General features: G+C 34.3%; 1 protein-coding gene across 2 annotated transcripts in view; it reads right to left on the bottom strand.

Moving 5' to 3' along the window:
* Window positions 1–5,576, bottom strand: part of LOC106879393 (protocadherin gamma-A4) — a 318,370-nt gene extending 312,794 nt beyond the window's left edge. For both annotated transcript variants that reach the window (XM_014928925.3, XM_014928924.3), the window contains exon 1: window positions 4,035–5,576. The gene's annotated coding sequence lies outside the window, so the exon portion shown is untranslated. The remainder of the gene's footprint in view (window positions 1–4,034) is intronic.
* Window positions 5,577–20,000: the final 14,424 nt, after the last annotated feature.

Genomic DNA, 20,000 nt, shown 5'->3' on the forward strand with positions numbered 1-20,000 from the left:
ATAATAATAATAATAATAATAATAATAATAATAATAATAATAATAATAACGATGATGATGATGATTTTTCATTTTGGTACAAGGCCAGCAATTTCAGGAGTGGGTAGAAGTCAATTATATTGACTCCCATTCTCGATTGGTATTTATTTTATAAGCCCCCAAAAAGATGAAAGGCAAAGTCAACCCTGATGGAATTTGAACTCTGAATGTGAAGATGGAGAAATTGCCACAAGGCATTTTGCCTGGAGTGGGACTCTAAGGACCCACTGCATAAAAAAAAAAAATAATAATTATGCAGAAACATGTTGATATATAGCTATACAATAAATGTAGGAGTGGATAAAAACGAAATAACATTTAAATTCAAAAAGAAAAAAACAATAATAGTTCTTTCTCCTAAAGGCACAAGGCCTGAAATTTGGTGGGAGGAGACTAGTCAATTACATTGACACCAGTACTTCACTGGTATTTATTTTATTGACCCACCCAAAAAGATGAAAGGCAAAGTCAACCTTGGTGGAATTTGAACTCAGACTGTAAAATTGGACAAAATACTACTAAGCATTTTGCCTATCACGTAAATGACACAGCTAGCTCACCACCTTAATAATAATAATAATAATAATAATAATAATAATAATACTATAGGTACAAGGCATGAAATGTTAGGGGAGGAGGTCAATTTATTAGATAGACCTCAGTATGCAACTGGTACTTAATTTATCAACCCCAAAAGGATGAAAGGTAAAGTTGACCTTGCTGGAATTTGAACTCAGAATGTAAAGTCGGATGAAATGCTGCTAAGCATTTTGCTTGGAGTGGGGCTATAAGGACCCACTATATGGAAAACAAAATAATTGCTCAGAAACATGTTGATACGTAGCTATACTGTGGGAGTAGGTAAAACAAAATAACATTTAAATACAAAAACGAAAGAACAAAACCAATAATAATGATAACAATGAAAGCTATATTAATAATAAACTGAATAAATAATGTTTGCTGCCAGGCTATCCACAAATCATGTCTAGTCAAGGAACTGCGGAAACAGACTGTTAAGAAGTGATGGCATAAAGAGACAGAATTCAAAAGGAAATTTCTTTGAATGTAGATCAAAAACTTTACTGTGGACCTCACTTGCCAAAATATTACCTGATGCTCTATAGTATCCCTAACTGTAAGAGTAAAGGCCATGTATTTATGTCCCTACCCAATCAGACTACATGACTGATCGTTCCACCCCTAAATCCTTATCCTTCTGGAATATACCTCTTAGCTTATATATTTCTTGTGGAGGCATATGGTTCAGCATGCTGGTCTCATGGTTGTAAGATTGTGGTTTTGATTCCTAGACCAAATGACATGTCATTTCCTTGAGCAAAACACTTCATTTCACATTGCTCCAGTCCACTGGGCTGACAAAACTAAGTAAGCCTGTAACAGACCAACATCTCATCAAGTGCGGTATGTATGCAACGCAGAAACCAGGAAAACTGCCCCTATGAGTTTATGAGTCAGGAAAGGATCTTTACCCTTTTTCTTTTTTCCAACCTTTGCATTTTTCATGTAGCTGTCACTGTGTAACTAATCAATAGGAAAATAAAATCCATCTGTTGCAACAGGTATAAAGAAGGCCTCCAACAGCCATGGGTATGGTCCCTTCTTCCACAACAAAACAATAAAAACTGGATAACTGTAAAATATGAATAACGCAGGAGTGGCTGTGTGGTAAGTAGCTTGCTTACCAACCACATGGTTCTGGGTTCAGTCCCACTGCGTAGCACCTTCAGCAAGTGTCTTCTACTATAGCCTTGGGTCGACCAAAGCCTTGTGAGTGGATTTGGTAGACGGAAACTGAAAGAAGCCCATCGTATATATGTATATATATATGTGTGTGTGTGTGTTTGTGTGTCTGTGTTTGTCCCCCCACCATCGCTTGACAACTGATGCTGGTGTGTTTACGTCCCCGTAACTTAGTGGTTCGGCAAAAAGAGACCGATAGAATAAGTACTAGACTTAACAAAGAATAAGTCCTAGGGGGTCGATTTGCTCGACTAAAGGTGGTGCGCCAGCATGGCCGCAGTCAAATGACTGAAACAAGTAAAAGAGTAAAAGAGAGTAAAGAGTAACTGAATTGATCTCTGTACAAGACTAGTACTTATCAACAGTGCAGCGTTGAAAGACACTCAGCGTAGGTATGATTTGAAAACATCATCTACATGTATGAGAACAATTAACTAACCACATCAAATGTAGCTTCTATTACAAAACTACACCTTTTTCCATTTATAGAGAAAAGAAACTCTATGAGGTTAAATCAACATGTGGAAATAGCAATAACATTGCCAATAATAATGTTTTTGGCTTATTTGCCTCAAGGTTTTCTCTGAATGAGGGATGTTATGGTGATGGAAATCTCAAAAACATGGGCCAACAAAGGAATTAGAAACAGCAGTTAAATCCTCCCCAAATCAAGCCCTAAGAGCTATGGGGTGAAATGCGTAATGTGATCTTCCATGGAATAGAATAGAGGATGGTCAGAATTGGTCCATTAGCATTGTCCTGGGGTTAAACAACGGCAACATTTATCTTCACTGCATAATATAGTATTTGTATGATTCACACACATATACACACACATACACACACACAGATATACACATGTATAAGATTGCCTGTGTATTACATATACGCACAAACAGACACACATAAATATATATGTGTGTATGTATGTGTGTATCTTTGTGTGTGTGTGTGTGTGTACATATATATATGCATATGTATATATATATAATTGCCTATGTATGTGTGTGTATATTTATGTATATATATATATATATATATACACACACATATATATACTCATGTATAAATATATGTATATATATAAATATATATATATATATACATATATATGTATATGTATATATATATATATATATATATATATATATATGTACATACATATATATTTATATGTATGTACATATATGTGTGTATGTATGTATGTATGTATCTGTGTATGTATGTATGTGTGTGTGTATGTGTGTATACAACAACGTACAACAATACATTATACCTGTATAAACATCATTATCATCATGACCATATTCAAACTGTTTTAAATCGAAAAGAAACAATAACTCACTGACAGGAATTGAACCACTAGTCTCTTATTTACCAGGAGTATGCTATCCATTACTTATTGGATATGTCTATCATAGCAAACTAATATTGGTAATGGTGTTGATAGTTGTAGACATAGCGTTCAAAAGGTAAATGCTGTGTTCAAAAGGTAAATGCTTTATGTAGACGGATGAGTTAGAAAAACAAAAACTTCAATGAAGTAAAATGTATCATAAAGTGTGTGTGTGTGTGTACACACACACACACAGACGAACACGCACACTCACACACACACACAGTGCTCACAAACAGTTAAGACCAATCACACACCATGCATACATATATATACATACACACACATATACATACGTCCATACATATATACATACATACATACATGCATACATACATTCTACCTCAACAAATTCCATCTGACCCATACAAGTTCGGAAAAGTGGACATTAAAACATCGCTGAAGATAAAGGTGATTATGATGCGTGTGTGTGTGAACGTGTGTGTGTGTACATACACACATATATATGTATTTATATATATATATATATATATATATATATATATATATATACACACACAAACATACACGTATATATATATATATATATATATATATATATATATATATATACGCACACACATATATACATACAGAGAGTACGTGATAGATACACATATATATATAAAAATACATAAAATACTTAACATATACACATTCTTGCATACATGCATGCATACATGTATTCATACAATTCATGCATAAATATATACATACATACATACATACATACATACATACATACATACATGTGTACTTACATAATCCTTACTCACTTATATGCACACGTATTCATGCGAAAGTAAAGAATTTCAAACCAAAGAAATCCGCTTACTTGTAAGAATCCGTCCGATGGGTCCCTGTTAGATTCTCACTGTATGTTCTTAAGAAGAGTTTCCAGTTATTCTGCAGACTTGGAGTGGTAAGAGAAGGAGATAGGTGTATACATATGCTTGTGTGTATGTGAGTGCTTGTTTGTATGTGTGTGTGTGTATGTACTTATGTGTGTATGTATGTATGTATGTATGTATTTATTACAGTTTGTGCGAATTTGTTATATGTTGCCGTGTTGATAGTTTACAGACCGTAAGTTAAATGATCGGCTGGTTCAGAGAAAATGCAAGAGAAAGATTAAGCGAGTGTTGTATTTGTGTATATGAAAGACGTTTAAGAGTGAGAAGGATCGAAAGTGAAAGCGAAAGTAAAAGTAGCTTAGCGTTGAAGAGTGTGAGAGAAAGAGAGAGCATGTGCTTCTGTTTATATGTCTATACACAATGAATGAATGGGCATCTCTCTCTCTCACGCTCTCTCTTTTTCTCTCTGTATATGTGTGTATGGTTTTCTCAACTTATTGTAAGCTGTACGTATGTGATTCACTGGGTGTATGTCTCACCGTTTAAACGGTTACCTGTGTGTATTTTGTTTGTTTGTAACGTATAAGCGAACATATTCTTATACTTGTGTGTGCATGTATGTATTCTTATCTTGTGAGTGTGCGTTTGTTTATAATGTACGTGTGTGTGTGTATGTGTGTGCGTGTATGTGTGAATACTTACGAACTTGTGTTTCTTTTATGTAAGTAAAAATGTGATGCGAGTCGGTGTTTGGTAAACTCTGTCTAATCCCGAATGCGCTTCGGTGTACAGGAGTCTATCGTTATGAATGTTCGCTCTCACTGCTTCTTAACCGGCGTGCGAGTGTGTGCGTGTGTGTGTGCATGTGTGCATGTGTGCAGTTATACGTAAGTGTATCCATGCGTATGCGAGCCAGTGTCAGAATCCGGTAATGTTTTTTTAACTTAAGTATTTGCATATATATATATAGATATATACATATATATAACTAGAAAGATAGATAGATAGATAGATAGATAGATAGATAGATAGATAGATAGATTCACGTTTGTGAATATGTATCTATAAAAGCATCGATATGAGTTTTGACACTGCTTGTTTAAGTGCGCGCATGTTATGTGTCTCCGCACGATGTTTGTAGGAGTTCCTTTCTGTCTCTCTCTCTCTCTCGCTTTCTTTCTTTTTCTCTCTTAGTATTTTCGTAACCTGTGGCTTTGGAACAGTTCTGACTGAAGTTCGCTGTTCTGTTCCGTGGTTATGACCACTGACTGATAGCTGTGGTCCTCAACTAAACAGAACGCTCACCACCGCTGACCATAACACTGGAACCACCGCACCACCATCGTCGTTATCTTTTAGTGCAGTTGCTAACCTCTACGAAATCTATTCGCACTTCTGGCCTGCCGTTTCTCACTCCACCTTTTTACCTAGCATTTCATATACAAATCACACTTTCATACGCACGTATGTATGTATGTATGTATGTATGTATGTACGTATGTATGTATGTATGTATTATGCATGTATGTATGTGTGTATATGTATGTACGCATGTATGTATGTATGTATGTATGTATGTATGTATGTATGTATGCATGTATGTATGTATGTATGTATGTATATACGTACGTTTGTACGTATGTATGTATGTATACATGTGTGTATGTATATATATATTACTGCTTTAACGTTTTAATATGTGCGTCTCTTTCAGATATATGAACTACTGACGATGTGTATATACATATATATACATATATACATACATACATATATATACATCCATATATATATATATATATATATATAAGACAATTCAAACAAATAGAGGATGATACATATGCACAGGTTTACTATTACAGTCATATATACAGGTGTGTGTGTATCTGAATATATGCATGTATATATGTATGTATGTATGTATGTATGTATGTATGTATGTATGTATGCATGTATGTGGGTGGGTGGGTGCACATGTGTGTGTACTTCGCCGAACTTGGTTCAATCGAAGTTGTCTAATTTTATATGATATACTCAGTACAAAAGGCAAGTTCAGAGCTTCGTATATTTCTTATTCAAAAGTTTGCTCTTCCTACATACATGCATACATTCATACCCTACATACATACATACGTACATACATACATACTTACGAACAAAGTGACAGCTTGATAGATAGACATTACATATATATATATATATAGTGTCCATCTATTTAGCTGTCTGTATATATAATGTCTATCTAATATAAATTTATATAAATAAGGATAAGATCGTTATTTAAAATACCGATCATATCAAGAGGCTAGCATGGGATTAAAAACCTCATAGGTGATAATTGTTATTAAAATTGTAATTGAGGGTATCTAAAAGATTCCACCATGCTAGATATAGCAGCCAAAACTTGACTCTAAAACCACTGGTTTTAGAGTCAAGTTTTGGCTGCTATGTCTAGCAAGTGTCTTCTCCCAAAACCTTGTGAGTGGATTTGGTAAATGGAAACTGAAAGAATCCCGTTGTATGTGTGTGTGTGTGTGTGTGTGTGTGTGTGTGTGAAGATAGATACTCAGAACCAGGCACAGTCACATTCACAGGTGTAAACAGTTGTAACAGAGAGATAAGTTTATGACCAAATGGTAAGTCAGTCATTTGATAAATAGACATTGATAAAATATGCACCACTACTAAAGAAGTCCTGGGGTTGGGGGCTGATCTCATCTATGAAACTCTTGAAGGATATGTTCCAGCCTGGTGTTAGTCTACTGTCTAAGTCCAATACGACAATATGTAACTATCTATTTACTAGTGAATGAACACACACACACACATACACGCACAAACGCGTGCACACACGGACACCCCACACACAGAGCTTATATATATAAAAAAAGTATATAACTATGTAGATTTAATTATAATTATACCTGTTCATGTATTTAAATAACTGTGTGGTTTTATGTCTATGTTTGTGTGCATGTATATGCATATGCATGTATGTATGTATGTATGTATGTATATAATATTGTGAGTGTTGGGATTGTGTGTGCATATGATTAATAATCTTTTCTACTCTAGGCACAAGGCCCGAAATTTTGGGGGAGGGGGCCAGTCGATTAGATCGACCCCAGTACGCAACTGGTACTTAATTTATCGACCCCGAAAGGATGAAAGGCAAAGTCGACCCCGGCGGAATTTGAACTCAGAACGTACAGACAGACGAAATACCGCTAAGCATTTCGCCCGGCGTGCTAACGTTTCTGCCAGCTCGCCGCCTTCTGTGCATATGATTAATAATAAAATCCTTTATTTTTGTTTGTGTACAATCTATATCTACATAAATACACAAGTTTATAAATATACCTAAATCTATATAGGATATATATGCACATGTGTGTACCTGTGTATATGTTTATATATATATATATGTATGTGTATATATATGTATATTTATATAGATACAAATATAGTTATATATGTATATATATATGCCTGTAATTATAATATTTGCACAAGCTCTTAAATATTCCGTTATCCACCCACATATGCAATAAACAAATATATAATTATCTCTGTGTCTATGCATAGGCAAGCATATACATATGATGAGTAAATATGTACACATATGTATGTATGTGTGTATATATATATAGATAGATAGATACACACACACACATACATGTGCACGTGCATCCACACACATACATACACACACACACAAATATGTATATCAATCAAATGGTATATATATATATATATATATATATATATATATATATATATAAATCTATATGTTTATACATATGTATTTATATACACACACACAAACATACAACACATATACACATACAGTTTTTATTGATTTGAAAACAAATGTATATATAAATGTCAATATTTTCTGATTTCAATAGATGTAGACATATTTCCTTGCTCTCACAAACACTCCAATAAAGTTTCACATAAATGCATACATCTAAGCACATAAAAGCCATGCTTCAATCTAAATTAATTCAAATAAATGTATACATTATGTGCGTATATTTATGCATATATATGTGTGTGTATGTGTGTATATGTACGTGTGTGTGTGTATATATATATATATACATATATATATATATACGTATGTATATACATAAATATATATACACACACACATATATATATATATATGTATGTATATACATATATATATAGATATTCGTATATATATATGTATATATATATATATATGTATATATATATATATATATATATATATATATATATATATATATATGCATTTGTATGTATTCGTATATATATATATGTATGTATATATATATATGTATATATATGTGTGTGTTTATGCATATATATATATATGTATGTATATACATATATATATAGATATTCATATATATACGTATATATATGTGTGTGTATATATATATATATATATATATATATATATACATACATATATATATATGTATATATATACACACACACACACACACACACACATATATATATATATGTATATATTGGAATGAATGAATGAAACCAAAGAATATTTATTACATAATGCTGGCTAGAAAATGGCTTCCTAAATATAACTGTTCATAAATGAGAACAAAGAACTGATGCAGAAAAAAAAAAAACAAGAAATAGAAAAACAGAAAGGATTTTGCAAACAACTTTTCCAGAAAACTATTTGTTATATAAATTCTATATATGAAAATTTCTATATCTATGTATAGTTTATTAATTGAAATGAAATTATTCCATGTTATCTGGTAGGAGATGTGAATACTAAATATAGTTTTAGATTGCTGGCATGATACAAAGATCAAACTATGTGTTGTTTTTTTTTATATCTTAATTTATATTTTTTTCTGGATAATATTGAATAAAAATGAAAAAAAATTGGAGGAAGAATTAATTTTCATTTTATAAATTAATTTTTATTCAAGTTTCTTCTATTTTTATTTTTTAATATTTCATTTAATCTTTCTAGCTGTTTATTTCTATGACAACTATTGATGACTTTTGGAGAGATCCTAAGATAGATTTTCCTTCCCAAAAATCTGTCCCTCTGTGTCTGAAAACATTATGAGTTTAATATGACTACTCAATACATAGATTATCTCTGGAAATTGGAACAAAATTTCTTTATCCTTAAATGGATTTCAGATTTTAAAACCATTAATTTTGAAAGAACCTAAGCTGTACAATAATTTTTCTCTGATTCACCATTATTATTATCATTTGTAATTGTTTATTATATTTCACATTTTTCCTTTTTATTGTAATCATTATTATTATTATTATTGTTATCTTTTTTTCTTCTGATTTCTAAATTAGAAAGAATTTTCTGGAATCTGATAAGCTATTTCTAATGAAATATATTGGCAGTAATTCATTATCAAACTATATAACTATTCATCTAGTGAACAGGAAAATAATTAATGGTCGTGATAAAATGCAGCAGATTTGCACAGATTTTGCTTTATTTCTCATTTTATCGTTTAAATAGCAAAGATGTTGTTTAAATGATGGCAAATTTGTAGCTTTTAAATAACTTCTAGCTCTCTCTGTCTCTCTCGCTCTATCTCTGTATCCCTTTCTCTTTTAACCTTCTCTTTCTCCTCTCTCTCTCTCTCTCTCTCATGTCCTTTTTCTCACATTCTCTTTCCTTTATCTTCTCTTCCAATCTTTATATCTTTCTTTTTTTCCTCCCTCTTTTATCCATCTATTTCTCTCCCCCCCCCCTCCAATCATATTTGCATTCTGAAACAGCTCTTTCTTTACTCCTCCCCCCTCCCCTCCTTATTTTTCAATTCTTTCTCTTTTTCTTCTTTTTCTTCTTTTTCTCTGTCTCCTTTTATTTCATTGTCATTGTTTTCCATCTTTTTCTCTTTTCCTTTCCCCTCGCTAACTCTATTATGTTTGTCTCTTTTTTTTTTTTTGTCTCTATTAATGTCTTTTGTCTTCACTTCTCTCTCTGTCTCTCTCTCACTCCATCTCTCTCTATCTCTCTCTCTCTCTCTCTCTCTCTCATATTTACTCTCCTGCTAATTGCTTTCAAATTTTTGGTAATGACAAAAAGAAAAGACAAAAACAAAACAAACAAAAAAAAAACAAACAAAATAGTCACAAGTAAAAACACAAAATAGTAAAACCAAAAAATGTGCTCGATGCATCACATTTTAATTTCATTTTAGGTTAATGCCGTTAGTGGCAATTTAACTAACATTAATACAGTTTATCATAGTGTTGAATTTATCTTAATTTTGGCCTCACTTCAATGATATTAGTTCAACGTTAACTTTGCTGAGAAATAAAACAAAATTCAATGCTTTATTGAAATCAAATTGATGTACTTGTTGTTTTTGATGTTTTTTTTTTAGTTAGTTGTTCTTATCTGTTGTTGTTGTTGGTGCTAGTATTAGTTATGGCGATGGTGGTTGTTACTGTATTAGCGTTGTTGTAGTTGTTACTACTGTTTTGTCATAAATTCTCCTTAGCGGAACAACTCTGAATTGTCAAGATTTAAAAAGAGACTAAATTCCTCGATATAATTGGTAATCTGAAACTGACCGTTCCATACCATAGCATAACAGGCCATACCATTCCACCTCATCACACCTTATTTTCTCGTACATTATTGTATGTTCCCAATTTCAGCTTTACATTTCCTGTGTAGGTGGGCCCAGAAAGCTTATTGACACTATGCCTTCTCCTTAAGCTGGTCAATCAATAAAAATTAAAACCTTCATTTTTTTTCTACTCACACACTCTGTTTCTCCCATCATGCTCTCTCTCCCATCACCTTCTCACTCTTATTCTTCTTCTGTTCTTGTTGTTTCTCACTCTCTCTCTCCCTCCCTCTCATTTTCTCTCTCCTTCCCTCTCTTTCTCTCTATTTATCCATCAATCTCTTTATCTATTAATCTAGTTCTCTCTCTTAGTTTCTTCTCTCTCTCTTTTCTTTCCTTCTCTCTATTACTTTTCTTTCTTTCTTCCTCTTCTCTTCTTCACTTTCCCTCTCTTTCCTTCTCTCTCTCTTTCTTTCCTTCTCTCACTCTTTTCCCTACACTTGCTCTCCCTTTCTCACTCATTCATTCTCCTCTTTTTCCATCTCTCACACTCCCTCCCTCTCTCATACTCCCTCTCTCTCTCTCACACACACCCTCTCACACACCCTCTCACACTCCCTCCCTCTCTCATGCTCCCTCTCTCATGCTCCCTCTCTCATGCTCCCTCTCTCATGCTCCCTCTCTCATGCTCCCTCTCTCATGCTCCCTCTCTCATGCTCCCTCTCTCATGCACCCTCTCTCTCTCTCTCACACACCCTCTCTCTCATGCTCCCTCCCTCTTTTTCAATTTTATTCCCTCTCTTGATCACATTACCTTTTTCTAAACAGGCAACATACATACAGTAGGCAGGACCCTTTAATCTTGTGAGCTACAAGGCAATCTCACTTGTTCCAGTCCTACAGTAAATACACCAAGTACACTCTGCTTACAGAATGGTTGGCAATTGAATAGAGACATGTAGAATCAAAAAGGACCCATTTAATTTTGCTGAAGATATGATAACCTCTTTAGTGTTGGTGACATTGCAAAATGTACCAAGCACACTTTGTAAATTGGTTGGCAAATGAACAAAGACAACATAAATTTAAAACTGAAGGAAACATTTGGGTGCAGGTGCTTTAGCAACAGTGCTTTTTGGCACTGAACACAAACACACAAACACACAAACACAAACACAAACACACACACACACACACACACACACACACACACACACACACACACACACACACACATGCAAGCTGAAATATACACATACAAATAGAAAGAGTAAGAGAGAGGGGGGCAGGGAGAGACATTACAAATTATTAATTGAACATAATTGATACAAACATTTTCCCTCTCTTCATACATCTAGAGAAATATGCTCACATACATGAAGAGACTCAGATAGAGAGAGGAAGAGAAACAGAGAGAGGGAGAGAGAGAAAGAAAGAAAAAAAGAAAGAGAGAAAGAGAGGGAGGGAATGAGAGAATCATTAAAACATCTGATATCAAATAAATCAATGATGCCAAAACATTTCATACCTCGATTAAAGCATTCTTCAATCTTGCTTAAGTGATAACAGCCTCTGTAATACCACAGTAACATGTACTCACTTCACCCTTTAGTGTGTTGTCATTAGAAAGGGCATCCAGCTATAGAAATTATGCTAAAAATGGAGAATGAGAGAGAAACATAGTCCTAGAACCTATTAGAAGGGGTGAAACTCCAAATAATTTAGCTCAGACTACGAGAACCAGTCCAGCTCATTTTAGTATGGAATCTGGACGTAGCATGATGGAGATCTTTTGATGAATTATGTTCTAACATGCTTTACAATAGATTAGGATTGTAAAGAAGCAGTGAGAGATTTTTATCTACCAATGCTTGTAGTACACCATGGCTATTGTTGCACAATAATAAGGTAAGGTCGAGCATTATTTTATAATACAAGTGATATTTGTTGTTATTGCTATTGTTGTTATGTAACCTCGGTTCAAAGGCTTTCCTGCTTTAACCATCCAATCTTTTTATCCAATCAGTGTATCTAAGATTAGTGATAGCTAACCTATGACATGAATATCGCCAATGGCAAACCTATGGTACGTGTATCAGACTGTTAGTATTTATGGGGAGCAAATGATTTTCAACACAAACCTCTACCTTTGTCATCATGTAGTACAAAATATTCTATAAACTGACATATATGTGTTCATGTAGAAGACATTTCAACATCAGAACCATTGAAAGAAATTAAAATTTAAAGACATTGGGCAATAAAGGTTAGCAATCACTGATCTAGGACAATATTACCCAATATATCCTTCATTTTAAAACTATAATAAAGTGACATTTGAGTAAGTTTGGCTGCTATTTCTTCTTGAAGGTGGTGTGACCTTCTAGAGACTCCTTTGTTGGTTTGAAAGGCTATATACTTAGAATGGAAGAGTACAATGCTTGCGTGAATGGCATTATACTTTATATAATAGTATAGAAAATGCTGTGTTGAGAAAAATAGTGAAGAATTATGAATTAGCAGTATATCCTAAATAAATGGCCCTTGTCGATATTCCACCGATTTTTAGTATTATTATCAATATCCTATTTAGCATTAAAGCTTCAGAACAGAGAAAAAGAAAGCATGCTTTTTCTTTTTTTTTTCTTTTTTTTTTTTTGAGAGAGAGAAAGAAGCCTTGAGCTTCCTGGTCTAATGGTTTCTTCATTGTACTATTCTTTGCTTACTGACACAGACAAACAGTTAGGTAATTTCCAATTTTGGCAAGAAATACTGCAAAACACAAAAGAACCCAAAACAGTATAATCCCTCACCCTTTTCCCACCACCACCACCACCACCATCACCACCACTACCAACAACAACAACATCTCTCTTCTCTCAGATTATTTATTGCTCATAAAGAGAGATGTGAAACCTGTTATTTTTACATCAAGTTGATTTTTGTGCCTTTGACAGCTATTTTGGGAGGTTTTATAGGATTTGGTCAAAGCTTTCATGTTAAAATGTCAGCCGAGACAAATTTCCAATATTCAGTTACTACTACTGATTGCCAAATCCATGTTTCCTTTGAATTCACACGACTGAATGCAGTAACAGATTTTAGCTTTTTGACGTAGCATAGATATCTTAGATATTGGTCTTGATTTATCAGGAAAGCAGGTAAGATTTACAATCCAGCCTGTATGCTCGGATAAGAAGTAAATTGCTTGCTGGTAAAGAAGAAAATGAAGAAAACCATATATAGTTTTTGAAGTTATGTTGTGAAGTGACTTTGTTCCTTGCGTTATTATTAAACCATGAATATATTATTATTGTTGTTATTATTACTGTTGTTGTCACACTTATTGCTTTCATTATATTATCATTGCTATTATTATTATTATTATTATTATTATTATTATTATTATTATCATCATCATCATTGTTATTATTCAGTAGTCTTATTTTTATTGCGTGCTGTCATAGCACAACCGAGCTTAGCTCTGTGGACCTTCGGTTTTGTTAAACATTCTTTTATTATTGTCTTGTAATTTCTATTGTATTGAAATGTGTATGCAGTGTCTAAAAGTGCTGTTTTCTATGCATTCTGTATATATATATATATATATATATATGAGTAACTCCTGAGTTTCAGGGTGATCTTATGTGTCTGCCTCTTTTGTAAATCATTTCCCAAGGCATCTATTATAATAGGGATTGTTTCTATTTTCTGTAGCCTCCCAATATCGATATCATCTCTATTATTTCTTCTTCTTCTTCTTCTTCTTCTTCTTCTTCTTCTTCTTCTTCTTCTTCTTCTTCTTCTTCTCATACTCTTACTACTATACTGCCATCAATGCCACCACTACCACCACCAATGCTGCTGCTACTACTACTACTACTACTACTACTACTACTATTGCTGATGTTGTTACCATTGTCGCTACCATTGCCACAACCATTACCACCATTATTACTACATATGTAGTAGTAGTAGTAGTAGTAGTAGTGGTAGTAGTAGTAGTAGTAGTAGTAGTAGTAGTAGTAGTAGTAGTAGTAGTAGTAATAGTAGTAGTAGAAGCAGCAGCAGCAGCAGTGGCAGCAGCAGTAACAGTAGCAACAGTAGCAACAGTAGCAACAGTAGCAGCTGCAGTCCAGATTGGAGCATGTTACCCAAAGTTTGTTTATGGAAGTTCAGTCCTCTCTCTCTCTCTCTCTCTCTCTCATCACGAGCAATATCTGTCAGCTTTGATACAGTGGCACACAATTTGACATTTGTATAGTGTACATTTAATTTTGCCTTCTTTTCTAGACTTCCACCATCTTCAGTTATTACTTTTTTTTAAATAACCAATCAAAATTAGATACATTTGTATGGAAGGCTAAAAGAATTCAAAATTCAACAAAGTCATTTGCTGTTGCAAGAAATTGAACATACCACTGGCATCTTCTTCACACCGATCTTGACAAAGTTGATAATCTTCTTTGTCAGACAGACACATCTGTAATGGCTAATCTCACTTAAGCTGGTGTCTGCTACAACCCTCAGAAACGTGGATATGTTTCCAGGAGCAGTGGTTCTCACTAGGACTTTTGAACAGTTACTGAGAATGTTCCCAAAGGTTCCACTCTTCATACACAGGTGAAAGCTTGGAAAGGTGAGGTGAAAGCTGGGAAAACCAGAGTCACTAGTTTACACCCAATACCTGAAGATTGCTTTTTTCTGAAACATGCTAAATTGACCCCAGTGCTTCCCAACCTAATTTACCCCAGACCCCAACTATAAGTTTCCAGAAAAATGCGTGCCCCACTGGTGGTTTGGAAAAAAACAACTTTATTTTTAATGCTTCATAATCATATACTTTCCTTAAAGAAATATCCACATATCCACTGGCATGACTGTGTGGTAAGAACCTTGCTCCTCAACCACATGGTCCTGGGTTCAGTCTCACAGCATGGCACACTGGGCAAGTATCTTCTACAATGGCTTCAGGAAAGCCAACAGCCTTATGAGTGGATTTGGTAGATGGAAACTGAAAGAAACTCATTGTATATACACACATATATATATATATATATGCATATATATACATGCACACACATTTATATATATGTATATGCACACACAAACATATATAGATAGAAATATATACACATAGATATATGCATGTTTGTATATATATATATATATACATATATATATATATATGCGTGTGCGTGTATGTGTGTGTGTGTGTGTGTGTGTGTGTGTGTGTGTGTGTGTGTGTGTGTGTGTGTGTGTGTGTATGGAGGCATGTGGCTTAGTAGCTAGAGCAGCGGACTCGCAGTTGAGGGATTGTGGGTTCAAATTTCAGACTGGATAATGTGTGTGTGTAAATACATATATACACACACATATACATATATGTGTATGCAGATATATATATATATATATATATATATACACACACATACATTTATGTGTGTTTGTATATATGTATATATTTATGCATATATGTGTCTGTACAGGGGATTATATTATATATATGTTATCTAAATTTTGTCATTTGTATTTTGTTTTATTGATGTGCTGCCCAAAATGTTTGCTAGTGTAGTGTATAATTTTCTATATTTATGTTCATTTTGTAGCAAATAAATCTTTATTAATTTTATTGTCACCATTCTTGTTGTTGTTGTTGTCATCGTTTTTGTTGTTGGTGTTGCATTATTAATAGCCTTTCCCTGGACACATGTTCTTTCCACCTCTGCTACAAGAGCAATCTGTTCATTTTATACAGCAGACATTCAACATCTCCCTAAAGCCAACCCAATGTACTCTCTTCCTTCTTCTACACTTTTCACAATTCCTACTGCATGTGCTAATCCCAAAATATTGCAATAAATATATTTTTCCGTTAATCCCCCTGACCACAAGAGCAACTCTACATATTTCCTACCCTGCCCATTTTCCTACTTTGTTCAAAAATTTTAATCTGGACAACAACTGTCCCAGTTTCACTCCTCTGATGCGATTAGAAAACCTCTCCAATGGCTGCTCAGCTTTGTTAAATCTCTGTGATATACTACTTTGTCATTGAAATGGATGATAACCAAATAGATACTGCAGTCTTAGGTATACTAGATTTTTATGAAGATAGGTTCAGAATACTTTTGTTCATAGTTATGACATGAAGTTAAACAACAGCAGACACTTGGACAAACTTGGAGAGAATGCATAGGGCATTGATATTAATCTTCTTTTTTCGATTAAATAATAACAATAATAATAATAATAATAATAATAATAATAATCACGAAGGAAAAAATGCTTTCTAATTGATGTATCAATACCAGCAGATGTCAACATTTCCCTAAAAGAAATGGAGAAACTTTCAAAATACAAAGACCTGGAAATAGAGGTAACTCAAATGTGGAATCTAAAAACAGAAAAAATTCCTATCATAGTAGGTGCCTTAGGTATAATAAAAAAATATTCAGACAAATACATAACAAAAACACCAGGAGTTACAAATATATATAACATACAGAAAATTGCACTACTGGGCACTGCACACATCCTATGCAAAACACTTTCAATACAGTAACCATAAGACCATCACAGCAAACCAGAGCACATACCCAAGGTACACAGAGCTGCGCTCGGTAGTGAAGTGAAAGCACGTTATAAAAATAAAACTACTGAACAATAATAATAATAATATTAATGATAATGATAATAATAATTTTGGCACAAGGTTAGCAATTTCAGTGGAGGAAGTAAATTGATTATAACAACTCCGATGCTCAACTGGTGCTTATTTTATCGATCCCAAAAGGATAAAAGGCAAAGTGAACCTCTGCAGAATTTGAACTCAGAATATATAACAATATAAATATTAATCTTTTCTACTAAAGGCACGAGGCCTGAAATTTGGAGGAGGGGATAGTTGATTATATCGACCCCAGTACTCAACTGGTATTTATTTTTTTTACCTTGAAAGGATGAAAAGCAAAGTCAACCTTGACTGAATATGAACTCAGATCATAATGATGGATAAAATGTTGCTAAGCATTTTTCCCAGCATGCTAATGGTTCTGCCAGCAAATTTTGGCCTAAGACCAGCAAATTTTGGTCCAAGACCAGCAATTTCAGAGGAAGGGGTCATTCGATTATATCAATCCCAGTATTCGTTGTATTGACCCCAGAAGGAAGAAAGGCAAAGTCAACCTCAGTCAAGAACTGAGAGGTAATTTAATTATCCACTTTTCTTCTAAAATACTTGGCCCTGTGCCAATATCAAATCGTTATTACATGACCAACAGCATGGCTGCATGTTTAAAATGGTGCTTCATTGCTATATCGTTTGAGGTTGTTTGATCCCATTATGCTACACTTTGAGCAAGTATCTTCTGCATACCCTCAAGTCACAGGGAGGAAGCTTGAGAGTATAAGTGAAGTGATACAGAGAGTTAAATATGGTGAGTGGGCAGGTATGTTTGTGAGAGTGTGAAAGGAGAGTGAGAGATAGAGGGAGAGTAATGCAGGTTACTCAAAATGCTTTGTGAGAGAAATCTGGGTGAAATATACATGCATATAATGAGCTAATGAAGTCATACAATAAAGATTTGTGTGACAAATTATTTATTTACATTCCATAAAATATTATGTGGCAGATATTTATTTGCAACAAAAATGAACATAAACATAGGAAATTATGAACTGCACAAACAAATAGACAAACATTTTGGGCAGCACATCAATAAAACAAAATTCAAAAGACAAAGTTAGATAGCATATACATAATATAATCCCCTGTACATACATTGATTATATGCATCATTACCAAAGGTGCATGGCCCAGTGGTTAGAGCAACAGGCTCACAATCATAAGGATGTCAGTTTGATTCCCAGACCAGGTTGTGTGTTGTGTTCTTGAGCAAGACACTTTATTTCACATTACTCCAGTTCACTCAGGTGTAGAAATGAGTTGTGATGTCACTGGTGGCAAGCTGTATCAGCCTTTGGCTTTCTCTTGGATAACATCGGATGCATGGATAAGGGAGGCTGATATGCATGGGTGAATTTGGGTCTTCCATAAGCACAATCTTGCCCAGACTTGTGCCTAGGAGGATAACTTTCTTGATCAAAGGGGATCCTCTTCTCTTCCTCTCATCATTATATATATATATATATATATATATATATATATACACACATACATACACACACACACACATATACATAAATACATACATATAAACACAGAGCACCACGATGTGTAATCACAGGGGCGTGAGTTCAAGTTTCATAGCTGGCCACCAACACTTTTTTCTGCAAAATAGGGGGAATTTATATTGTTCAGGCTATATTATTAGCATTATCTTGCATTTGAGAATTTTTAAAAATCACTTCTCTAACACAAATATGAATATATATATCATCATCATCATCATCGTTTAACGTCCGCTTTCCATGCTAGCATGGGTTGGGCGATTTGACTGAGGACTGGTGCAACCGGATGGCTACACCAGGCTCCAATCTAATTTGGCAGAGTTTCTACAGCTGGATGCCCTTCCTAACGCCAACCACTCAGAGAGTGTAGTGGGTGCTTTTACGTGTCACCCACACGATATATCATCATCATCATCATCATCGTTTAACGTCCGCTTTCCATGCTAGCATGGGTTGGACGATTTGACTGAGGACTGGTGAAACCGGATGGCAACACCAGGCTCCAGTCTAATTTGGCAGAGTTTCTACAGCTGGATGCCCTTCCTAACGCCAACCACTCAGAGAGTGTAGTGGGTGCTTTTACGTGTCACCCGCACGAAAACGGCCACGCTCGAAATGGTATCTTTTATGTGCCACCCGCACAAGCCAGTCCAGGGGCACTGGCAACGATCTCACTCGAAAATCCTACGGGAGCCAGTCAGGCGGTACTGGCAACGGCCACACTCAAAATGGTGCATCTCCTGTGCCACCTGCACAAGAACCAGTCCAGGGGCACTGGCAACGATCTTACTTGGCTTGCCGGGTCTTCTCACGCACAGCACATTTCCAAAGGTCTCAGTCAATATATATATATATATATATATATATATTATATTATATATAGCAGATATTTTGGCCTCAAATGACCTACTCTTAGCTTGAAAAATTAATATAGGACTCCATATGTTCTTAGGACTTCCCAGTGTCATTAAAATCATTGTTTGGTCACCATATTTCTTCATTTGCTATGTTTTTAGGCAATAAAATCTCTAAATAGGTTTACTTGCAAATATGTCATTGGTAGCATAGAACTTTCTTTTCTTGTGAAGAATGAGAACATCATTAAAAATCTCAAACTATTTTGAAGTTATGGTTGTAATAGTTATTTTGTTTTTCTCCTGCTTTTCTTTACCTCTG

This window comes from Octopus bimaculoides, chromosome 14 (genome assembly GCF_046866305.1).
Source record: "Octopus bimaculoides isolate indiv1 chromosome 14, ASM4686630v1, whole genome shotgun sequence".
Classification (NCBI taxonomy): domain Eukaryota; kingdom Metazoa; phylum Mollusca; class Cephalopoda; order Octopoda; family Octopodidae; genus Octopus; species Octopus bimaculoides.